Below are 26587 nucleotides of genomic sequence, written 5' to 3' on the forward strand. Positions count from 1 at the left end.
AGTGCCCACCCCCCAACCCCATCAGTAGATGGACAATGGTACTGACCTGAAAATACTGCTCTGAAGATAATTAGGGTGCCATATGTGAGTCCATCAGTGTGTGTGCGGCACATTCTTGGCATTACCCAACAATAGATGCCATTATTATTATTAGCATCATTAGTATTCTTCTTGAGATGCATTTTAACTGGATATCTAATTCATATACAACTTCAAAACAACATTAAGTCCAAATCCAAACATAAACGTTTTAAGATACTCAATAACAGATCTTTGTGATATCCGGATGATTTTCTTTTTACTTCGTATTAGGATATTTTGTGTTGTGGGTTCAGTCTTAATGTTTGCGGGGAATTTTACTTCTGCCTCTTTCAAACTCTAACTTCCCAAAATTTGGAGAAGTACAACTGGTATGAAATGGAAAATAGGTGAGCAAAAGGAGGCCTGGATCTTCACGGGCAGAGCGTGCAAGCTGGGATCCCGGGTCACCTCAAGGTTCCGACCACCTGGATAGAAGCTGGGCATTTCACGGTCTACAACATGACCTCACATCTGTCTTATTCACATGGCCCCCACTACTGGGAGGCATGAAGACCTCGACCAGGCCACACTTTCAGAGTAGGAAGAGGGCCCTGGGAATTTGACCCTGAGCTCGGTTCCCTCTCCAGCCTATGTAATCGCCAGCAGGAAAGTGGGTAAGTCTCACATCGTGGGAGGGGACTTCCTGTTTTTCCCTTGTCCACGAGTCCTTAAAAAAACATCTTAGAGGATGTGAGGAGAAAGCATCTTATGGAGAAAGGAGAAATAAAATCAACACCCACAGACGATTATTCTCCCAGCTTTCCTACTTTAATCTTTTTCTTCACTTTCCTTTTCTTCCCAAGCTCCTCCTGGGCGGCCCCTCTCCCCCAGTACACCACATTCCTTGTATTTTTCTTGAAGTTCATGTTTATCTACTTTCATTGAATCTAACAGTTTGCCTTTGGGCCGTTTGTGCTAGGAGGCTTCTCTCTTGAAATATGTATTTTTGAGACATACAAAATTATATATGCAATCTATACATTAGTCATGAAACTGAATATAAAATGCCTGTAAAACAATGTCTTCAGACCCATAAACCAAGATTGGTAAACATTCCTTCCCAAGGCCCCTCTCTTTCCCTTATTGAGTAACCACTATCATGAATTTTAGGTTTATCAGTCTCTTGTTTTTCTTCAGATTTGTGCTTCTTATGTAGCTACACCTCAGCTAGGCACGGGGGTTGGTTGGGGGGGCTTGTTTTTCAGGTTTGTAAAAATGTCAGTATATTCCATATTATCTTACATGATTTTTTTTTTCTTCTCATCATTATGTTCCTAAGACTCATCCATGTTGGTGCCTGTACCTGTACGTAGCTCACTTATTTTCTCCACTATGTAGTGTCCTATTCCATTTATTTATTCTTCTGTTGATGGTAATGGGGTAATTGTCAGTTATCTGGTTTCCGGGTAGTTATTTTGCTTTTAGAAATATGACTCTATGGCATTTTTGTCCAGGTTTTCTGTGCACATGAATAAGAGTTTTTCCAGAGTACATACCTAGGAATTGAATTGAAGAGGGGTTAGGCATCTATGGATCGACTCCCACGATGAACCTTCTGATTATTAAAAGATTCTCATTATTCTGCTCCAAGGATCCACCTCGTTTCTTTCTGCAGAAGTTATTTTCCAAAGGTGAGTTTCCACTTCACAACTTCCTGAGAAATGGCTGCTCAGCCAAGCTTCATCTCTGTCCTGCTCCCACACAGAGGGGTAATTTTAGAAGAAGAAAGCCCTTGGTTTGAATCCTGGCTCTTCCATTTACTAATAATGCCTTTGGACAAATCTTGTTTACCTCACAGGGCTACACTGAGAATCCAAGTAGCTACATTGAGTGGTCATGGTGACAGAAATTTTTAGAATTATCACATCTGAAGAATAGAACTAGAAGAATATTCCAGGTTCGTTAGAATGCTATGAAAGGGCAAGACAATAGAGGAATCCAAAGGGATCTCTAAGCCTAACCAAAGGTGTTCTCTATGCAGCTTATGATGGCAGAGGCTGTCATCATTTCTGTATCTCAGACTGTCTTGGACTCAAACATATAGTCACTGGAGTCAACACAAAGGGAAGAAGAGAAGAGATGCTCACGCAGGGAGATCCTATGAACTCCTCCAAGAGAAGGTAAGGAAGTTCATGTTTCTCTCCACTCTCTTCCCAAACCTCAATCTACCTTTCCCAACCCAGCACACGCACGCGCGCGCGCGCACACACACACACACACACACACACACACACAGTGTTTTATGGAAGCTAGTTGTTGTATTGTATGTATATTTTTTATTTTCTGTATATTATAATGTGTTGACATCTTAAAAAACCTTTTGGGCTGGAAAGAGACTGTTCCTCTCTGGATTAACCAATTTTTTGAGGAAGCAAAGGGTGTAGCAAGTGTTTGATATGCAAACTAACCAATTCATAGCCAGACCTCCTCTCTCTGGTCCATGCACCCCAGGAGGCATATTCCTCTGCCTTAATCATCCCAGGGCCAGGTACCAGGCAAATAGAGACCACTCCTAGAGCCCAAACCCCACTGAAATTATTCAAACTCATCCATCCTAAACTGTTTCCTCTGCCCTGCCTTGCTTTTCCCATAGAAACCCCAAAAAGGCTGTGATCTAAGCGTTCACCCTGCTTCTGTCTGGTGCCTCCTGGCCACCCTGGTGTCTTTCCATGTGGCCCTGCGTGACATGCTGTGCCTCCTGTTCCCAGCACCTGTGGGTATAATAACTTCATTCTCCTGAGCCTCTCCTTGTCTCCTCTTATGGCTGCACCTGACTGACCGTCCCATAAAAGGATACAAAATCATTGTGATTTAGAATTTCTCATGACTCCTGCCCTTGTGTTATCAATGAGCAAAGTGAGGTTGATGGGGGCTGCAGTAGCATCCTGAACCTTGATCCCTTTTTCCCTTTATAATTTAATGGACCATTTACACCTAAGTGTTTTAAAATGCCTGGAAACAACCACTTTCCTCCATCCAGAAAGAAATGTGAACTCCTCCTAAAGGCAGGAGGAGATAGAGTTTTAGGGTTCACGGCAGTTCTTTGTTTATGACACAATAAGGCTTCCTGTGAGGCTACAAGGCCTTTGCAGTGAGTCCTGCTCCCAAAGCTGGGAAGGTCTGGCTAGTTTCTATCTTGGGTCTCCACATTTAGGGTATCTCTCTCTGACCCAAAGCCTCGGCACCTTCACCTGTCAAAGGGACATCATAGCAGCTGACTATTAAAAAACACAACAATCATTACAATTAATTATAGCTTTTACACCTGCTTTGGGGATTCAAGATGAAAGACACCTCATGAAGGCAGATATTGTGACAGGTGAGCTATGCAATTCATGAAACAATCTTGTGCATAATCACACACATGGAGTGTTCTTCCGTTGCCTCGAGGCTCGGTCACAGCAGCTCCCAGGCCCCTCCCAGATGCTGAGGTCCAAGGGCATCTTTCATCTCTCTTTATCCAACTCATCACACTGCAGGCTCCCGAGCTGCCCCTCCTCTGTGAGATGAGGACAACCCCAGCACCAGCTCGTAGGTCTTCTGTCCACATATAAGCGTTGTGAGTTAATTCGCAGGCCTAGTGGGAACTGTTTTAAAGGCCTTCCTTTGAATCTTGGCTCTTACTTCTTAGCTCTTAGTTCTGAGCAAATTGCTTAATCTCTCCTGGCCTCATTTTCCTCATCTATAAAATGGGATAATAATAGTATCTAACCCTTGGAGACAACATTGTTGATTAAACAAGATATTAGCACAATGCCTGGCACATAGTCAGTTTTTGCTATATGAAAGCACCAAACTTGGAGGACATGTTTAGATCTGGCTTAAAATGAAGGTTAAGTGTTTTATAGGAGTTCCATGTGGGCTGTACTTAAAAAAAAATAGGCAAGCATCTTCCAGAGTAGCTCAATTGGAGGTAATAGTATGTGGTCCGTGAGGCTCATTGATTAGGAAAGTAGTTCACGACATATGAAGAGGAGAGAGAGAATGAGAGAAACTAAAACTCAAGGGAGATGTGTTCAGGGGCAGGCACGGTCTGAGAAGATGCTGTTTCTTATGGGGGCAACTCCATATGGCCCGCGAAGCAGCCATGGCATTTCTCTCTTTCATAATGATTAGTGATTATTCTTAGCAGCTAGTTTAAAATAAACCCATAGGGAGGATCTCTAAGCAGCCTGATTCCTCAATTTGGGTGCTGGGTGACTTATGCTAAAAACTCAGGGAGAACAGTTTCCTGTGGAAGTGACCCAGTGACAATCCCACCCCTCTTCCGTGGTCGGTGGAATAAAATCAGGACAGATGGAAAAATGGCCAGAAGAATGAGGTCAGTGAGTAATGTCCCTCCTCTTAGACGGAGAACATTCACAGTGTTCTAGCACACGGCGAACACTCCACAACTCCCATTCGAAGGCACACCCAGTTCACAAAGCCCTTTTGGCTTTAATATGTCACATGGTTCTTATACAACAACGTAAGCAGGCAGGGCTAACACTGATTTATTCTCCCCACTTGATAAACACGGAAATGGAGGCTCAAGGAGGCCAAGAGTCTTTCCCAAGGTAACACAAAGTGGCCTGACCTATGCCTGTGACCTCAGAGGTTGTGTCATTTCAAGAGTTGGGCTGATGGACTAGATGGGAACATTTGAGACTGGAACAGCATGGGGACCTGGAAATAGGGATTTGGTGGTGGTGAGGCAGGGAGGGACCAGAGCCTGAAGTCATCTGTCCTTTGCAAGAGATAGGTGGACAAAATCACTTTTGGCCTTCCTGGATCTTTCTAGCAGCCACAGCTCTCAGGTCCCAGTCATTCCACCTTTCTCGTGGTCACTAACCATGCTATACGGCAGAAGAGAATGCTCTTGAGTTTGCAGGTTTGGGAGGGGTCTCTAAGGCCAGGCCCCCGGAGCAGAGAAATAGGTCAGGCTCTGGTATCTGGGCTCCTGTGTGCACCTTACAGGCCCTGGAGACCCCCCATCTTACGAAGGGTGATGTGTGGTGAGGTGGGTGGCCCCGGACAGGAAGCAGGTGACAAGCTCATGGACAGCAGGCCCTATATCTGCCTCGCCTTGTGTCAACACTGAGGGCCTATGCTGCTCATCAGTTCGTACATGAATTTTGTTTTTTCCACAGCTCTCAAATCAAATTGATTTTCAGTCATTTTAACCTGGGTTGGATCAGCAAGCCAGGTCTCCCAGGTGAAAAGCTAGTTTATCAAAGTCGTTTATCCAACCCGTCTGCAAAAGGAACAGAATTTTGAGTGGCTTTTGGTAAGCGAGTAACCAGTTCCAAAGGATGCTAGTAACGATGATCATAATTACCTTTTATGAAGCATCTACTACATTTCTTTACTTTATATCCCTTTTATATTTCTCCGACAATCCTTTGAGGTAGATAATAGCTCAATTGATGAGTACTTACTTCTCATGCATTCTCTCATTAAATCCTAACTACCCCTATGGTGTGTGTATTATTATCCCAATTATTTAGCAAATGAAACTGAAGCTCAAGCAATTGCATGTTACTTGCCCCAAGTCCCACAGACAGGACTGAGCTGGGATTCTGACTCAGTGCTGGGTGTCGCCAACCCAAACTCTTTTCACCTGGGCTTCTTGGACTAAGTCCTTTCTCCCTTATCACCAACCACGTTCGCCTTTGGATTCTGACTCACCTGGGATAGCAGGCACAATGGAGTGCTCATTTTTGAAGCAGGAACGTTGTAAAGTATCCAGAGATCGAAGAGCAGAATTAAAAACCTCCAGTGAGTGAGTGGTGAAGTCTGTGTCAGCCATTGTTGAGTCCAGCTCTGTGTCTTGTGGCCAGAGGCCCTGGGCTGGATCCCTGGCCGGCTCAGCTTCTGCATCGCTGCAGAGAGAATCCGCACAAAGAGAAACAGAAGTGGAAGTCTTACTCCTCAGATAGTCAACAACATGAAATCCAGTAACCCGTGCGAATGGTTAGCACTGACCCAGGCCTCAGTGAAGGTGTGTCCAGCATCAAGTCAACCAAGAGATGGATTTTTCTCTGTTTGCCTCTTTCTGGCCAAGGATATAATCACCCTGCCATTTGGCAGGATGGTCAAACCAGCCCGCCCAAGCTGGCGACCTTCCTGGCAGAGGTGTGATTAGGGAATGAGTTTGAAATATCAGTTCTCTTCCCATTTCTGCTACTGAAGTCAGGTCTGAGTTGCCAGATTTAGCCAATAAAAATACAGAAAGCCCAGTTAAATTTGCATTTCAGATAAACCTGTACTTTTTCGGTTTAAGCTTGTCCTAATGTCTGTCCTCTCCTCCGTGCTCTGGGTGTGCATCCCTGTGCTTAGCTGTTCTTGCAGAGGAGAAGCCCCTCAAGAGGCTCAAACCCTGGATGCATCCAGCACCATCCACCTTGGATACTTGGACTTGGCCAAGGAAACATACATAGCCCCAGAGGACACAGTGGTGGTCACCATCCCTCAGCAGGGACATTTGGGGGAACTGAGGACTGCAAGCATTGGCACAGATCCTGACAAAAGAGTACCTCCTGGGGAAAGGCCTAATGTGATGGAGAGTGCCGCCATATTGGGCGTTTCTGGAAGAAGCTGCTCCCAAGTGTGTCTTTCCCACAGCCTGCCCTTTGGGGCCAGATCAGAGGGAGGCCCCTGGCTTGCACTGGCTATCCTTTCTTTTTTCTCTCTCCCCCCCTCTCCTCTCTTCCCCACTTCTCCTCTGGGCTTCCCTCCCTTTTCTCTTCAGCTTCTTTCTTCTTTTCTCCCCACCTCTGTGCTTTGTAATGTAAGGCAGGGAGCGGTTCTCAATCATGCCGAGTACCCCCAGGAGACACCTGGCAATGTCTACAGACATTTTTGGTCATCACAACCAGGGGAGGAAGTGCTTTTGGCATCAAGTGGGTGGAGGCCAGGGGTGCTGCTCAAAATCCTACAATGCACAGGACACCCCCTGCCCACAAAGAATGAGTAGGCCCCCAAGACCCGCAATGCCAAGGTTGAGGGACCCTGTGATGAGGTGACTGAAAGGTCTACCTTCCCTCGGCATGGACTTTCCAGTGACTTCAGGAACATTTTCTTGCCTCTCTTGGCTTTAGCTTTCTCACCTTTGCAAGGTGAGGTCTGACCTACGTGGGCATAAGGACCTGTGCAGGGGCACCATTATCAGCTTCTGGGAAGCTGCTCCTCTCACTTCTGGTGCCAGCTCCTGTGGCCACCAAGGAGGGTCTGAGCACCTGAGCAGGAGCCCCTCTGTGATATGTCTTGTGCCTTCCTGGGCATGAGGGCTCAGGCGGCCCAGCCCATCCCCACCCTTCTGGGACATTCCCCCTGGCCCTGCGCCAGCACGGCTGGCTGTCAGGCTCGGCAGGCCCTCACCCGAGGGCCTCGCCTGAATCCCGGCACACCTCGCCTCCGTTGCCCAAGGACTGGCAGTGGATCAAAGAGCTCTGTTTGGCAGCAGGAGGAGGGTTAGCAGAATGGTCCTGGACGGGGGACAGTGGCAGCTCAGCCTCCTAGCGTGTGGTGTATGCAGCCTCTGCAGCTTCTCTCCCTGCAAGAGCCTGGTCTTCTCCGTCCCTTCTCCCAGGACATTAGCACCTCCTTTCCCACCCTCCACCTCCCCCACCCATATCCTGAGATCCTGGTTCTGCAGGACCCTCCGTGGATCCTGGGGTGCTGGGAGTGTGCAGCCTAGCCTGGGTGCGGTCCAGCTGTCCCCGCCTCCTGCTCTGACATGAAATACCAGCAACAACAGCTCCCACTTTATGCAGCACCTGGGGGCCGGGCTCTGAGCTTGGGCTTTAGGTGCATCTTCTCGTCTCATCCTACCACAACCCTCTAAGGAGGATTCTACCATCATCATTTTCCTAACTATGTCTAGGGAAGTCATTTAAGTTCTTTGTATTACGTGACTTTCTATTAGCTCATTTAATCCTCACAGCCTCATTATGAGGTAGGGACTAGTCTTATTCCCGTTTTACAGCTGGGAAAACTGAGGCACAAAGAGATGAGTGAGTAGTGGACCTAGGATTCACACCCAAATAATCTGGTTCCAGAGCAGAACTGCTTAACCACTCTGAATACTGTCTCCCCAGATAAGCAAAAGCAGGTTCAGAGAGGTTAATTAACTTGCTTGAGGTCACAAGGCTCAGATGTTTTAGAAGTAGTGGGACCCAGATCTGTCTACTCAGAGCCCCATCCTTATTCATTATGCCGTAGTGCTATTTTATATATATATGTATGTATAGCATATACATACTATGTAGCATTAGTAAACAAGTAAATGAAAAACAAAGAATAAATGAAAGATATATATGTCTCTTTAAACAAATACATGTGTATACATCTATGAGGATTTAAAAACACACATTTGGGGGCCGGCCCAGTGGGATAGCAGTTAAGTTTGCGTGCTCTGCTTCAGTGGCCCAGGGTTTGCCAGTTTGGATCCTGAGTGCGGACCTATGCACCACTTATCAAGCCATGCTTTGGCAGGTGTCCCACATATAAAATAGAGGAAGATGGGCACAGATGTTAGTTCAGGGCCAGTCTTCCTCAGCAAAAAGAGGAGGATTGGCAGTGGATATTAGCTCAGGGATAATTTTTCTCAAAAAAACCCCAACAACACACATATGTACATATCTTTGACAATTTCATTAATAGTAAATATATTTAAAATAAACTGGTGCTAACAATCCATGATTGACTTTATAATGTGCAGAATCTTATGAGAACAGGAAAATAGCTTAAGTCATTGTCCCCAACATACTTAATGAGAAAAGCTAGCCACATGAACATACTCTTTTAGTGAAACTGGCAAACAGCCATTGATGATTGGGTAGCTAGTAACTAAAGTTTTTTTTCCCTTTTGCAGTTACTGATTATAGCTTTCAGTCGTTCCCCTGCCCATTGTTAACTGTGCTGTTTAGGCAACATGCTATCTGACTCCCACTGGGCTCCTACAGATAACTTCTCCCTGGAGCCTGGGTCACCATGGTAATGGGTGTGTGAGCTGTTTTTCAGGAATTAGAACCCCTTGTCTACTTCAGGCCAGTTGAGACCACCAACCCTTCAACTGGACCTGCACAGATGTCCAATAAGCAACGGTTTGACATCAAGAGGCTAAAAATCCACCCTCAGATCATGCCAACACCACCATTTTGTGAACAAGCGTCCTGTGAAGACGCATGGAATCTGACCACGCTTTCGTAGATCATCAATGACCTCACCTCTCCTCACCTCCAATCACCCACCTCCACACTGCAGACCACCTTGCCCCCTATCTCATAAATATCCCATGAGTCCCTATTTTTGGGGAATCGGATTTGAATCTCATGCTCTTGCTTCCTCACTTGGCTGCCTTGTCGTTAAACCCTTTCTGCTACAATCTCCTTGTCTCCGTGTTTGGCTTTCCAGGTGGAGAGAAAAACGAACCTGGGCTCGATAACACTAGGGCTAATTTTAGAAATTCTTCCAGGCAGGTGAGGTTTCCATTCTGATCAATAGACTGAAGCTCAGAAAGCTTAACCACCGAGGACCTAAGGCTAAGATGGCACTAACCCGGTTCCATCTGACCCCAGGGACAGTTGTTAACCATTAGCCTATCATGCCTCTTCCACAAGGCAGGCTTTGGGTGTGGGTGCACAGGGATCTAGGAGCAGGTGGCCAAAGCAGCAGGAAGGAATTGTGACAGGTGCCTTCCCCTCTCAGCTGGCCCTGGAGCCCTGCCCCCACTGTGTGGAAGCTTTCACAATGGTGCATTCCTCTGTGAGGCTCATGGGGCTTAATTCAATTGCAAAATACCTTAAAAAGCAGTATTTTATCATTCTCCTCTGGAGCTTTTTTGGCTTGGAAATAAGTGTGTTGCCTCCTGCAAGCTTAGCTCAGGAGCTCAACGTCTGCATTGTGCAAAGCAGTAAGAGGCCTGCTGTTGGCCTGGAGGCAGGTGCAGGTTGACCACAATCCCAGATCTGGAAATCTCCTTTTGTGCCCCAGGAGGGGCCATGGCAGAGCCAGAGCTAGACTGCGACTTACAGTTTGTTTCTTCTTAAGAACCTGCTGGCCCCTAATTACTGATGAGCTGGCAGAAAAGAAGCCATGAATGGGCTGCGGAGGGGGCTCCAGGGGCAGGGGCGATAGATCCCTTGGGCAGAGCAGCTACAGGCTGAGGATAGAGTGAAGACCTCCCTCCTGCTGTGACTTTTGCCTCCCCTCTTCCCTGCCCTCCCCTGGATGAATCCCACTCCCCTTCTCCCGGGGATTTGGCAGGTGTGTGCCATTCACATGATGAAGCCGCCCCAGACCTGCCTGTGTAGGCCCCACCTTACCACTCCCATCTGTCTGCTTCCAGGACAGCAATTGTGCAAGAAGGCCCACATGCGAGCTGGCGTCGGGGAGACAGCCAGAGAGGCTCCCTGCCATGGACGCTGGGGTGGGGAGGCTAACAGGCAGCTCTGCCACTGGAGCATGATGACATGGGTGTGAAGTTTGGGTGCTGGACCAATCAGATGACAGAAGGCGCCCGGGGAGAAGAGGCTTCCATGGCGGCAGTGCTGGCTACAAGCACTAACTGCCGTGGTAAATGCCTCTGGGTGCCAAGAAGAGATGCCTTTTACGTGTAACCTGGGTGTATCTTCACCCACCGGGGCAGTACGTCGCGGACACCACGTCCCTCTGAGACCAGTCTTGCCTCTCCTCCAAGTGCCCGAAGGAAGAAGTAATCTGACCACTGAAGAGGTGGAGGATGTGAATTTTACGAAAGCTGTCCCAGGGAAATGGAAGGGGCATTACATCAAACACCAGAGGATTTTCTGAAATCCACCTGATTTTCGGAAATGCTCCACGTTCCCTGCGGCGGCTGCCCTCTCCCTTCGGTCAGCCCTCCAGCAATCTCTCCTGTCCCCTGGCTTTGTGTCCCTCTCAACTGCCCCCCCAAAACCGTTTGGCTTACATATCATGCTCTGCCAATCAGAAGGGGTAACTTTTAGCAACACAGAAGTCTGGTTAGCAAATTGCACATCATCAGAGTACCGGAACCCTTACTCCATCTAACAACGTACCCACTGTTTTTTCTTTATTAATTAAAAACTTATTTTATGTTTTACTGAAGCAGAAAATGACGGATACCCATGTATGCCCCACCCTAATATGACTGATGTTAATATTTTCTCCTATCTTTTCTTCGGATTTCCCGTTCTCAATCTCTCTCTCTTTCACACATTATACAGAAGGTAAAACCCTACGGCCCATTTCTATTTTCTCCCTTTCTAGAAACATTCCCGTACATGTCTAGTGAGTATCATTTGGTCTCAGGCCAGGATAGCACCGTGGTATGAATGCAGATTTGGAGGCCAGACAGCCTGGTTGTAAGCTTCAATTCTGCATCAGATAGCTGAGTAACCTGGGGCAAGTTGCTTAACTTCTCTATGCTTCAGTCAACTAAGGAAGAGGATAGCAAATTAATCCTGCATGCAAGAGTCAAATGTTAATACATTTAAAGTGCCTGGAATGGAGCCTGGAAAAAATTAAATGCTTAGTAAATATTAGCTATTACTAAGATCCGAAAACAATAAATAGAACAGTTTTTTGTGTGTGTATTTAAGATTTGCCTAACTTGTGTCATAGCATCACCTACACACACACACACACACACACATGCACACACACACACGTACTCCCTCTGCAACTCTTTTCATGGCTCTCATTATGTTCAGACTTATCCATTGTGTTACGTACACGACATTCGTTTTAGTTGCTATAGAGTGGTATATCATTGTTGTTTTAATTTGCATTTTCCTAATTACTTATCTGAAAATTTATTTGGAACAGTAAAGCAAAGCAATTTGAAAGATGATGAAGAACGAAAGGAGACTTGCTCTATTGTAATGATACTGAGACTTATTTATAAATTTAAGCAGTGCTGTCTAGTAAGACTTTATCAAGGAACTATTCTGTACCTATGCTGTTCAATATGGTAGCCACTAGCCACATATGGCTACTGAGCACTTGAAATGTGGCTAATGTGACTGAAGAATTAAATTTTTACTTTAATTTAAAGTTAAATAACCATATATGAGAGTGACTACCCTATTGAACAGCACAGATTCAGTGCATCAAGATATCGTGATAAAGTGGCAGGACCACTTTTTTGGGGGGCCCAGGAGACCAAGGAAACAGAAGAGAGAGTCTAGAGACAGACACGCGTGTCTGGTACACAGCCGAGGAGATATTTTAAGTCCATGAGGGAAATGATGGATATATTTTTGTGAAATGCTTGGGTGTCTTCTTCTTTGAATTTCCTTTATTTTATCCTTTAGCCATTCCCTCCACCCTGTATTGGGCTGTGTATCTATTATTTATTACTATGTCAGAATTATTTGCATATCTGTATGTAATATAAAAATAATACTTCTCAGTGTGGGGATTTCTAAATTAACATTTTGTTGAAAAGCATTATATTTTTAAAATTTCATCAAAGGATTTTGCTTTGTACATCTTCTTAAAGAAATCTTTTCCCATTCCAAGGTCATAAATTTAGTCTGTTGCTTTTTAAAAGACGTGTTAAACTTTGCATTCCAAATTAAGATAGTTAATCCAACTGAAGTTCGTTATCGTATATTGTGTGAAACAGATCTAAATTAGTCTTCCTCTCATTTGGATGCCAATATTCCAGGGCCTTTTACTGAATCATCCATCCTTTCCACTTGATTTAAAATGCCTCCTCAGTACTTTAGTTTTCCCAATAAATTTTAGAATAATTTTGTCAACGTTGGTGATGTTTCCTTAGACATTTTTGTTCAAATTTTGTTAAATTTATGGAACAATTTGGGGGACTTACTATGGTTCCGTATGAATTTTATAACTATTTTTTCAAAATCCTAAAGACTCCACAAAAAACCATTCGAACTAATAAACAACTTCAGCAAAGCTGTAGGATATAAAATCAACATATGAAAATCAGTTACTTTTCTATTCACTAATTACGAACTGTCCGATAGTGGAGTTAAGAAAGCAATCCCACTTACAAGAGGATCAGAAAGAATAAAATACTTAGGAATAAACTAAAGATGTGAAAGACTTGTACACTGACAACTACAAAACATTGATGAAAGAAATTAAAGAACATGCAAATGGCAAGACATCCCTTGTTCAAGGATTGCAAGACTTAATATTGTCAAAATGTCCATAGTCCCCAAATTGACCCACAACTTCACTGCAATCCTATCACAATCCCAATGGCATTTCTTACAGAAACAGACTAAATGACATTTTGAAAGGAGGAACGTGGGGCTCAGCACGTAAGATTACCTGCCTGCAGAAAGGTGGCAGAAACGTGGCAGAGCTTCAATACTCTGCCCATAAGCACCACCCTATACTATGTCCCAAGTCGAATAGACAGAGCCCGCTACAATTTCCCAACTAGCAGGAGAGGTGACATATGTATAGGAAACAGAGACACCATGGAGAAAACCCACCCATGAACATCAAAGGAGGAAAAGGTGACTCCTGGATGGCTGAAGTCTTCTTGGAGTAGATGACTTTGGACTAAGAGTTGGAGGAAGGGAATCCTACCACCTGTGTCATCCCATTTCTTGGTGCTGTGCGCTGGACAGATGTCCTCCAGCCCTCAGGAGCACCATAACCTAAAAAATACAGCAATCATGCCAATAACACCGACATCAACCACATGCATGCGACTCCAACCCCTAAGACACCCAATGTCCAGACAGGAGTTTTGGCAGGAATTCCAGTGGCCCTCTAGTGAGGCCATATAAGATGAGTGTAGAAGCAGAATGCACAGTTGCATTAGGCTATGTGAAATAAGTTAGACAGACAAAGACAAATATGTGCTAGGTCAACAAAAGAATATCACCTGCACAGCAGAGGGTTTTACATTCTGTGACAGTGGTAGGTTGTATTAATGATCAACAAATATTCTTTCTCCCTTGACCCATCGTCCCCCTTTGGGCTTGGTCATGTGTCTTGGCCAATGGGATGTGATCAGATGTGATCATGTCCCAGTTCAATTCAAGGCTGTAAGAGGCTCTGCCTGGTTCTGCTCACCTTTCTTGAGCTCCTGCCCTCCATGATAGGAAGAACATTCTCTGGGTGTTGCCTCTACAGCCTGGGTTCTAAAATGAGAGGCATGTGGAGCCTCCGACCAAGGCCAGCTAAGTCACAGCCAACATGCAGACCTGGGAGCGAGAGAAAAAACGCTTTTGGTTGCAAGCCACTTAGATTTGGGGGGTTGTTTGTAGCATCGTTGCAGGAAAATGTAAGGCAGTAACCCACATTTAAAATCATCAGTCTCAGACAGGTGTGCTTTGAATGGCGCAATGCTCATTTAGATGGGCGGGTTATGGGGCTTTGTGCAAAGTAGTCAGTCAGATGGCTTAACACACGTATCTCTCATGCGGTTGTAACACAGTCTTTCCTTTGGCCCACAGCTGTGGATAAATCTTGTCACCTCTCTGGAAATCAGTGGTTTATCATCTAAGGAGGAAGAACACATGTTGAGCTCAAACTAGTGAGTATCTTGAATGTTTTTTTTAGGGAGAAATGTGAGGACTTACCTCTGAATGTGAAGTTTGGGTCAGGCTTCCTCATATCAGAGGGAAACATTCAGAATGAGTTAAAAGTTCTACTCTCTAAAAGGCAATTAGCAAAAGAAAAAAAAAGAAAGTCCAAAGAAACCCTTTTAATGCCTATAATTTTCCTAGTACTTACATGTCCCATTAAAAAGAAAAATGACATTAAAATAATTTTAAAGGTTTTGGCTTAAGCCCATTGAAATAAGGAAATTCCCTTGCTTAGAATCAAGTTCTCATTATCTTGGCCCAGCCTGCATTAAGGATGGACTCCTGTGGAGATGCGATCCGGTGACTGGGTTCCAGCTGAGAACAGCGGTGCCAAAATTAATATGGCGCCAACCTTCTCGTAATGGGTCCTACGCAGCTCCTTGCCTGTGTGTCTCTTAAAGGCCCTTCAGATGGAAATCTGCCAAATTTCTTCCTGCAGCCATTCTATTTTGGGTTTGTTCCTGTGTGTTTTCTTGATGCCAATTCTGGCCTTTTAAAATTTGTGGTCTTTTTTTAATGTAAACATGTAGATGTTCTAGCTGAGTGACATGAGGTTTTGCAGTAAATTTTTCATCCTTCATTTCTCATTGTATCCCATTCCCCCCCCCACCCCCCAGTTTTAATCAGAATTCACCCCTATTAAGAGGTAGGCATTGGGATGCAAAGAGCCTAAGTATCCATCAGTGGAAGAATGGATAAAGAAAATGGGGTACATTTGTACAATAGAATATGATTCAGCCATAAAAAAGAATGAAATCTTACCATTTGTCACAACATGGATGGACCTTGAGGGTGTTATGCTAAGTGAAATAAGTCAGGCAGAGAAAGACAAATACCATACAATCTCACATATATGTAGACTCTCACAAAAAGCAAAACTCAAGCTCATAGATACAGAGAACAGTTGGTGGTTGCCAGAGGCAGGGTTGGAGGAGGGGTGAAATGAGTGAAGGGGGTCAAAAGGTACAAACTTCCAGTTATAAAATAAATAAGCCATGGGGACCTAAAGTGCAGGATGGTGACTATAATTGAAAATATTGTATTGCTTATTTGAAGATTACTAAGATAGTAGATCTTAAAAGTTCTCATTTCAATAAAAAAAAATTTGTATGATGAGTAGACTTCTTGTGGTGATCATTTTGCAACATACATAAATATTGAATCATTATGTTGTACACCTGAAACTAATAGAATTTTATATGTCAATTATGCCTCAATTAAAAAGAAATTCATGGGCCAGCCCCGGTGGCCTAGTGGCTAATTTCAGCATGCTCTGCTTTGGTGGCCCGGGTTGGTTCCCAGGCACAGACCTGCATCACTCTGTTAGCAGCCATGCTGAGCCAGACCGACATACTGAAAAATAGAGGAACATTGGCAGGGTATTAGCTCATGGTGCAACTTCCTCAGCAACAGAAAAAAAAAAAAATTCACGATTCAGGTACAAATAAATAACTGACGTGTGCATACCAAGACAGCAAAAGAAAAAAAAAGAGAGGTAGGCATTGGAAACTTCTGGTGAGCTATTATCTGTTAAACTGATAAAAATATTCAACCTGTTAAGTTTAACAAGCAGTTGAGAAAGAAAGCTGGTCATTTAGCTCCTGTGTTGTCATTTAATCCGTGGTGTCCCTCCCGTCATGGTTGTTTTGTCTAGAAAGGGTGGCTAGGATAGGGTACCAACATGTTACTGGCCACCTGTCAGCAGCTGTCAAGTGGTAATGATTTTCAATCACTGCCAAGCAGGTTCTAGATTTGAACCAGTGACCTAGGAAGAAAGTCTCCATAGCCCATTACCAAATTATCCCCTGAGCCCTTTGCGTCCCCGACTAACACCCTTTCCAATAAAACTCCATTTTGTCATTGAATCTGTCAACATGCCTACGAATCCCTGAAGGGTGAAATTAATTTGAACTACAGAGTCGGACAAACAGGCTCCAAACCGCGTTCTTCAGAAAGAGAAGCCAATATTTCAGACATTGATCCATTTGAAAAAAGGGCTTTGGTTTCCCTCTTGGAACTTGGGCAGGGGTGGGGGTGGGGATCTAAACAAAGAAGTTGCTATATTTACCGCATGGCAAATCTTAACTATTCCAAATTCTAATGGTTGACGACTTCAAGTAGATGAACCCTGTGTTCTGCTGGCTGAAACTCTTAGAGATTAAAAGCTGAATCCCTCTGGAGAATCCTTCTTCCTCTGACAAGGTTACCTGAGCATCTCAGTGTGATTGCATTGGGAAACGCAGTTTCGTAGCGTTTCCAACCCTCTTTATTTATTTATTTTGCTTTTCTTTCTGTCAACCATGAACCCACTGAGTAGCAGAAGCTTCCTGTGGTAGGAAATAGGTTATCTTGTACTTCCTATCCCACTAACATCTGTATAGTTCAAACCTTGTCGGAAGCCCAACATATTTTTTTAAACTTTGATAACATTTGTTGTGAACCAGCCCAGAAAATAACTAGATATTACGTGAAGCTAAGTTGAGCACATTCTCTTCACTCGAAGGCAGGAAGGTGTGGTAGAGGGAAACTGTTTTCCTGTCGTGAGTCAATGATAGCGTGTCTGAGCCCCTTTGACCTGCCCCAAATTTCCAGTGTGAATTTTCTGAGGCTTTATGTACACACAAAAGGTACAAACATGCTCATCTGGGACAAAAAAGTATCCTTATTTTATTATAGAACACACTTCAGCTTCACACGGAAGCGAGAGAGGCAGGTGACGGGCGCCGTTTCAGACAATGTGCAAAACAGACACAAGTCAACGAAAATACCACCTAAAGTGTCAGAGTTGAAAGAACTCTTTATGTATATTCGATTCATCCATTAAACAAATCGATTACTTCCTGTTCTGTGGAGAGAGTATGTCCTACAGTCAAAGACCTGGGTTCGGATTCTGGCTTTCCTTTGCCAACTGTGTGACCTCAGGCCAGTTACGCAAGTTTTCTGACTCTCCCATTCCTCATGTGTGAAATATGGATCATAATACCTTCAACATGGGGTTCTTGTGTGGGTTAAAGGAGATGCATAACAGACCTTCTATGGCAACAGATGCGTGATAGGCACCTAGTACATGAGTATTGCCGCGTTACCAGTGAATCGTCATTATTATCACATTCAATCTTACTCTTGACACAGCCTTCTGGGTTGTAGGAATCTCCGCAAGTGATCAGTCAAGCCAAGGGTTTTTAGCTGTAAGTATCCGTGATTCCCTGCCCGAGGGCCTTCTCCAGACTCTTCCAGGTGGGTCAGAAGGGCCAGGATCTTAACACCCTTGGAATAGCCATGACAGACAGGAGTTGGAGGCTAAATACCTTCCAGTTTCCTTGCCCCTGGGTGGGATTACTCTGAAGTGTGTTTTACGCAGTGTCACAGAGATCTGCAGTTGGACTGAGCCCCAACTGCCCACATCAGTCACCTACACACTCAGGCAGCCTTAGGCCTCCTTGTCTCTCCTGTCAAACTTGCCCTTTTTCCTACCGGTGCATCTGACACCACTTCCCAAACAAGCTGCTTGCACTCCAATCCTTGTATCCAGGTCTGTTCTTGGGGAACCCAACCTACAACACCTTTGTTAAGGACCGACCTTGTTCTCAGGCTCTCCACCTGGAGCTGCTCTATGAGAATCAACCGGATCCCAAATCAGCATTGACAGTTCGGAGGGTCTGACCTTCTGACTTCGGGTTGGGGCTCATATTTGAGAGCACTTTGTTTTCTCTGCCTAATGAATCTAGTAAATAGGGCTTATCTTTCCTGGCCCCAGAATGTTCTTCTTGTTCAGCTACTCTGGAAGATGTGTGACCTTCTTTAGGAGGGGCTCCCACCTTTGGCACCCAAAGATCGATTTACTATGCCCAACACACCCTATATGTTAAGTCCTACCATCTTAGACGTGCCCTCCAAACTCAGCGAAAACCCATCCAGCCTTTCAGGGTATAATAGCAGACAATTTTATTAACAGAAACCTAAACTATCCAATTGACTCCCTTTCTTTATTCATGGAATATGTAAGGAATGCAAATACTTTTCTAAATATTCTTCTCTTGCATAAGCCTAAGCAGAGGAAACAAAATAATGACCCAGAAAAAAATAAGTGAATGAAGTTAATCAGGTTCATAAATTAAGATGAGTGAATTTAATGAGTTAGAAATATTTGACACACCAAAACTGACACTTTCTCTAATGTCACTGCTAAGGAAATGCATTTTCAATGACCTCACAGTTTTCGTTTTAAAGTAATTGTTGCTCTTTGCATGTATAATTGTTATCTGGGCAATCAGAATATAGGCAGTTTCTCCCTTGTCTCTTCTAGTCTCTGTAACATAACCCAGCCAGCAGTCTTAGCTAAAGTGATGCCAAGAAATAGCACATTGACATAGCGCCTTGATTTTAGTTCAGTTCTGGGTTTGTGGTCCAGACCTTTGTTTACGCACTAGCTCTGCTGTGATGCAACCTTCTCAAGCCATGTAACTCTGCTACCTCAGCTCCTGTCTCCATCATCAGCGGGGAAGACTGACTTCATAGGACCATCACGAGTTTCAGTGAGATAAAGTGGATATAATCACTTTGTAAACTGTGTACACACTAGATAGAAGTCAGTTAATGTTTTTCTTATCTCAGCCAATCTTTACAATAGCTCTATAAGCTAGAGAAGGCAGATTAGCATTTCCTTTTCACAGATGAGAACTTGGGAATTACGAAGGTTAACGCACTTCAGGTAGTAAATGTCAGACGTCAGACCCGCAGTGACTCTAGAGTTTTCCTGAACACTAGGATCAAGCTGGGGGAGGTTGTTAAAAAAATGTAGCTTCCCATTCTTTCCTCTCTACGCTACTCCCATCCCAAAGATACTGACTTAGTGGGTCTGAAACTGGTTTTAGAGATCTTCATGTTTAATAAACATTTCAGATCATTCTGATGCAGGAAGTCTATGAACTATATTTATAACACTCAGCTGTTACAACATGTTGTCTACCAGAATTAAGTATAATGAGGGCAATCCTTTGGAATTAAAGGAATATCCTGTTGGCTGGTGTGAGGAAATTTGAGTACTTATTATTTAAGATAATAATAATAGTTACTATTACTTGAATCCTTAATAGATACCAGCCACTGTGCTACATGTTGTGCATACATCATCTAAATGGATCCTGATAATACCCTGGTGGCCCCTGGATTGTGCAGCTCCATGAAGTAAATACTATTACCCTCCCTGTTTTATGGTGAAATATCTGACCTCAGAGAGATTAAATACATTTCCAACAGTTCCCTATATAACAAATAGGAAAGAAAGGACCAGAATCTAGATTTGTTTAACTCTAAGCCCATACAATTAGCTGTTCTATTCCATGGGGAACAAATTATGAGGAAGGGGAAAGAATTCTGAATAAATTGAATCTCTTGAAATGAGTCTGACAAAATCACACCATGGTTGAACAAATTCAAAGAGAGATATGGCTGACCTTAGGTGCATTCTCTGTCTGGGTTACTCCACTAATGACCACTTTGTTGTCAGGGCCCTAGCTCTGTGGTATCAGATCTCAGGAGTGGGATGGTGTATTAGTTATCTCTTGTTGAGTAATAGATTACCCCAAAGGTAGAAGTGTAAAACAACAAATACATTATCTCACAGAGTTTCTGAGGATGAGGAATTCAAGAGTAGCTTAGCTGGGTGGTTCTGGCTCAAGATCTCTCAAGAGGATGCAGTCCAGCTGTGGGCTGAGGCTGCCTTCATCTGGAGGCTTGACAAGGATTGGGCTGGACAATCTGCTTCCCAGGCAGCTCACTCACATGGCGGTTGACAGGAGGCCCCAGTTCCTCACCATAAGGGCCTCTAAACTTCACAGGGCTGCTTAAGTGTCCTCCTGACCTGGTTGCTGGCTTGCTCTAGAGCAAGTGATTGAAGAGAGGGATCAAGACAGAAGCCACAGTGCCTTTTTACAAGCCAATCTCAGAAGATGCCCACCATCGCTTCGACTTCTCTCAAAAGTAAATCATTGACTTCAGTCTACACACAAGGGAGGAAAACTAGGCTCTGCTGCTTGAAAGGAGGAGTATCAAAGCATTTATGAACATATTTTCAAAACTACCAAAGGTGGAACCGCCTGAGGTATCTCTATGATCTTATTCTATCCTGTTGTGCCAAGTTAGTTGTTCTCTGCCCTTTGGCTCTAAAAGTGGAAACTTGTATCCATCCACTTATCCATCCATTCACACATCCACCCATCCATCCATCCATCCATCCATCCATCCATCCATCCATCCATCCATTCATCCACCCACCCATCTATCCATCCATCCACCTATCCATCTATCCATTCACTCACCCATCCATTTCTATCCAAAGTGCATTGAACTCTTTCTAAATTCCAGACTCTTGGAGGAATACCAAAAGAGTCATCCTCTGCCATTAGGAACTTATCCTTAATGAGAGGGAGGGTGGTTAGTACAAGCACACAGTTAAAAAATCATATAAGACAATCTGAATTAGATATTTTACACAAGGCATAGATTAAATGCTCGGGGTTTGGGAACAATGAGATTTCATTAACATGAAGAGTGGGAAGATTTTACATAATTTTGCCCTGTGTAAACCCAAAATACACTCCCTTGCAAATACAGAAGAGTTAAGCTCATTTTATATGTAAAAGTCTCAATAGCTGAATAAAAACATGATCTTGCTTACTCTTCTTTCCACTGTCTGTTACTAACTGATTAAAAATCCTCTCTACCTTTGCAAGCTAGAGACGTTCTCATGGGAGGGTGTCTTGACTGAACCATGGAACAGTTTGGATCCCGAGAATTCACCAGTAACTGCAAGTTGTTGTTGGATATTACCCTTTTGAGAGAGAAGAACATGACCTTCATGCCTTGGGGGCTTCGAGGGGATTCTTACTGGTGGAAGAGAATTGGTGCATCAAAATATGGAACTCTGGATGCCGCATAACCAGAGCGTTTCTGTGTGCTGTGTTGTCACGTACTCCTTTTGTGACAAAAGTCTTGAGTCTTCCCAGCCATTATTTGAAGAGCAATCCTCAAGTGTTTCTCCAAGATCTGGAGCAAAGATGACATGAAATTGGATTTGGAATGGAGACAGACCTCAGATCCTGCACTCTTGGATGGAAATGAACCTCCACTTCCAGGTACGGGGCTAATTCCTCCCTCCTCTGAGTGACTCATTTCTTTCTGGAACCATAGCACTGCTTAGTGCCCCTGGCTCTCTTTGGCATTATTTCAATTAGTTATAGGCTTGTCTGTCTCTTCCAGGCCGTAAGCTGCTTGAGGACAGGGTCTGAGTATGAGGTCTCTCTGTCCTACTCATTTGTCTGCAGAACTGAACTGGATTAGCCTGGAGCAAGTAGCATAGACAGACGGTGCCAAGAAAATAAGCTGAAGAGCCCAGATAGAAGAACCAGTTAAAATAAAGAAAGAAAGGAAGAAAGGAAGAAAGAAAGAAAGAAAGAAAGAGGAGAGTGGCGGGAGAAGGAAAGGAGAGAGGGAGGAGAAGAAACAGTTCTTTACACGGTTGTTACTTCTTACTATGAATCTTATTAATATGGCTGTCTCATCTTCCTGGTTATTTCTTCATCACATAGTACATCCATAAGTGTATGTAGTTGCTCATTTTTTGGTTGCCTGCTCCCTCCAGAAAGTGAGCTTCGTATGGGTGGGATTTTTGTCCTAACCCAACAAATTCTCAAAGGATGTTTGTTGAATGACTGACTGACTCAGTGACAAATGAAAGCATGAATGAAGGAGCTGTAAAATTTTCCTTTTTGGCAGAATTGGACCCTTTTTGCAAGGTCTCTCTAAGAGTCTGGCCTAGAAGTAGGGGGTGACCCAGGTTGGCCTGGTTCCAATGGCCGGATCCGCTGGAACTCCCACTACCTGGGCACTCTCATACCCCTGGACCTTCTGTGTTCTAAACCCTGATCCTGATAAGGAAAAGGAATGAGATAATGTGATGATATAGGAAGGACACAGGTCATATATCCCAATTCTGCCACATATTAATCCATCTATTCATTGAAAAAGGTCTTATTCAGCCTGACGAGGTGTTGGCCTGACCCCATGCTGGGGAATCTTTTGTTCATCCTTAGACCAGACATTGTGATAGGTTCTGGTGATGCAAGCTTCATGATCAAATGAATCTTAGAGTCCAGAGGGGACACAACATGTATCCAATAATTACCCCAGTAAGTTTATAATTATAGACAAAGGCACCAAGGAAAGAAACTCCGGTTCCTTGTCATGAGTGTATAGAATCCCGAGGTTAACTAGGTATGTTGTGTGGGAGGCAGGAGGTGGGAGGTTTGAGTAGGGGAAGTTTGAGCAGAACAGCATTCCAGGCAGAGAGAAACACATGTGCAAAGGCCCAGAGCATGAGGAGTATGGCATGTCTGTGGAACCAAAGAAGGCCAATGGAGCTGGGACACCCAGAATTGGGCGAAAGGGCATCAAGCCATGCTAGAGATGTAGGCACCCTTGTAGGGTGTCTTAGGTCAAAGGCCAGGACTTGGTCTTCCTCCTAAAAGGTAATTAGAGATGGTGGAGTGCTTCCCTTACAGTGTAGCCCAGAAGACAGAAACTCAAACTGTGAATCAGACAGAAGTATGGTGTCGTGGAAGAGTTGCCCAGTGGTCTGAGAGGACCCAGCAGGGGTCCCAGCTAGTGAATCCGTGTGACATCATTGTGGGCAATGTCACCAAACTCTTGCAGTTTCCTGAAGGTCTTGGGGTGGTATGTCTAGCATCTCATTTAGCATGCCTCTCTGCTACCTTTGTCACAACCGTTTGGAAGAAAACGTTCATGTCTTCTGGAACGACTTTGCCCTTACCTGGAGCTTCCAACATTGTCGGTTCTCACCTCTCATCTCTAGACATAACTACGCCTCTGAGGTTCTGGTTGTACACATTCCAGCTGTGTTCAAATAACAAAGGGCCCAGGGCTGAAACATCTGACTTTCAGAGCACAGACACTCAAACTGATGTCTACGTATTTAGAAGTTCTCAGTTTGAGTGGCGTCTCAGCTAGAAACCCTATTAACCTCTGGAAATCTGACCAGAAAACCTATTTATTTATACACTGGCTGATTTTTTTTTTTTTTTTTTTTTTTGGTATGTGACTATACGTGCCTGTGCTGTGCTGTAACCCTCAGCAGAGGCTGTAAGCCAGTATGATCCGGAGCTTATACAGTTGAATTCTTTAAAAGTGAAATAATAATAACAGCAATAATAACAAAGAACGAGCTACCCCTCCCCTGCAGCAGGGTTGTCTACACGATTATGAGTGGTTACATTTTGATTTTCCAAGCTTACTGCAAATGGGCCTGAATCCGACTCGATTTCCCTTCATAATTGCTTTCTGCGTGAAGAGGTCTCTTCCAGAACCGTCTGCCACTGCTATTTTAATGGGAAGCCTGTCTATTTGTATGTTAATAGTTTCCTCTGGGTTATTGGGCTTGCGATGGAAAAGCCCAAATCAGATGCTTCACTATTTTCAAGGTTTACTATTAATCTCTGATTTTTTGTGCCAACATGAAGCCATTTCAGCCTCCTCTGCTTGAAATCCTCTCCATGAAAATATGAGCAACGACACGCTTCCTTTCACGAAGCACAGTCGTGCCGATAGACCCTCCACTCGCTGGCTCGGAGGAGCCGTGGTGCCCAGGCAGCTCCAGGTGAATTCACTAGCGAGAATGCAGACCCAGGTAACCGCCAGCTCCTGGGTGGCCGTGGCTCATGTCTGCCAGGTTGCTGAATCAGGTCACCTGTACCAGGTGAATGAGCATTGCAGCAATGCCAAGGCCATGATGAATCTAGGGGAGACAACCAAGAACTCAAGGCTAGCAACGGAACAGGCCAGCTTTTGAATCTAGACTCTGCAGGGGACTAGTCTTGTAATATGCAACCAGTCACAACCTCTCCGATTATCAGTTTTCCCATTGTTAAAAAAAAAGAAAAACAGGGGGCTGGCCTGGTGTCATAGTGGTTAAGCGGTTTGTGGGCTTGGATCCCGGGAGTGGACCTATGTACTGCTCATCAAGCCATGTTGTGACAGCATCCCACATACAAAATAGAGGAAGATTGGCACAGATGTTAGCTTAGAGACAATGTTCCTCAAGCAAAAAAGAGGAAAATTAGAAACAGATCTCAGCTCAGGGCCAATCTTCCTCACCAAAAAAAAAGAAAAGAAAAGAAACAGGAGCAGCCATTTTCTCATATTATTTCTTTCCTATTTACCCTGAAGTCTAATAATATAGTGTCCATGAAGATACCTAATGACCAGCAGACAGTAGAGCTCCAATTCACCATTGTTAAAACTCAGAGACTTGGAATTGAGTCTTCGTAATTCACTCATCCATTGCTTTATCCATAAGGGCAGGGATTTTTATCTCTTTTGCTTTCTGTGGTTTCTTCCCAGTGCTTAGAACAACATCATGAACATGGCAGATGCTTAATGCGTCATTATAGACAAAATGACTAGATGGATTCAGTCACAACATAGTTATTGGGCTTCTGTTGCATCCCAGTACTTAGGCCAAACACCAGGACCTTAGGAATGAAAATGTGTTGTCTTTGTTCCTGAGAGCTCTTGACCTTTGAGGGGTGGGTAGGTGGAGGTTGCTAGAGAACAGAGATATAAATAAACAGTTACGATAATGCGCAGTTTCTTAAAAGTATGGACCAGGGAGCATTTGAATCAGAATCACCTGGAACCTGTGTTAAAAATACAGATCCCTCAGCCCCAGTCTGGATTTACGGAATCAAAATGTCTATGGGATGGGCCCTGGGAATCTTTTTTTTTTTTAACCAGAATCCCAGATAACTTGAATTTACCTCATTACTTGGAAAGCCCAGCGGACCTGGATGTGAGAGCCATGTTCAAGTTACTGCAAAGTGCTGCGACAACTATAGCTAGGGTCAAGGGCACTCGGGGAAGACTTCTTAGGGAGGTTACTTGGAACTAAGGGATGAGGGATGAGGATGAGATTGCAGGTGAACAAGGGCCTGAGGACACCCTGTCAGAGGGAAAGGCACAGACGCCAGACAGTTCTGGCCAGTCCCAGAAACCATGAGCCGGGGAGAATTGAACGAGAAGCGGAGACAAGAGTCACATAAGGAATTCAGACTTTAGAAAGAACATTTTGTAGGCAGATAAGCAACACAACCAGATTTGCTTTTCATGAAGAACAATCGTGTGGATTAATTCAAATGTATTTAAAACACCGAATTGACAGAATTGCTAATGGGTGTAGGATTGAGTGTGATTTGGCAAATGCATCCAAGAAGCACCTTACATCCCTCCAAAGAACCTAAAAGATACAGAAAAAGAAGTGGAGAGCGAAAGTGAAGATGGTCTCTCACTCAACAAGAGAAGAAAATGAGACAGAAACATGGGGAAAAGACCATGAGTTCAGGAACAATTTTTTTAGAGTAATATTTGCACTTTTAGATTTTTTTCTTTCCATACTGCCTCTGAATGCAATTTCTTACCCAGCTCTCCATACTTTTTCCACACAGAAACCAGGACACAAGAATCACCAAGGGTATATTTAGGGTGGGGAGGGCTTGATAAAGGCAAGATTTGAGAAGGTGTGGAAGGGACTGAGTCCAAGAGCCCTGTGACTTTGCCCATGTTCTGGAACCTTCCAAAGTCTTGGATTCATCAGATACTAATAATATAAATATTCAGTGTGGATAATAAATATCTCCCAAGGCCATTTCAAGGGTTGGCTGATGTACAGTATATAAAGAGCTTGGCAGACAGGAGGTGCTTGGTGAAGGATGAGTAAATAGCAGCAATGGTAGCAGAAATAAAAATCGTTATAAAGATATGATTTCTTTATTCCCCAGGGAGCTGAGTCTGGAAGCTTCCCAATTACGTTTGGCTTAGAAGAATTTTGGCCTGGAAATAACCAAAACCAGGAGGTCCCTCTCACCTCTAAAAGCTGG

General features: G+C 44.1%; 1 pseudogene; it reads left to right on the forward strand.

Moving 5' to 3' along the window:
* The first annotated feature begins 2033 nt into the window (after positions 1–2033).
* Positions 2034–26587, forward strand: part of LOC103552475 (large ribosomal subunit protein uL23-like) — a 30330-nt pseudogene continuing 5776 nt past the window's right edge.

The sequence above is a fragment of the Equus przewalskii genome, chromosome 3, assembly GCF_037783145.1.
Source record: "Equus przewalskii isolate Varuska chromosome 3, EquPr2, whole genome shotgun sequence".
Lineage (NCBI taxonomy): Eukaryota > Metazoa > Chordata > Mammalia > Perissodactyla > Equidae > Equus > Equus przewalskii.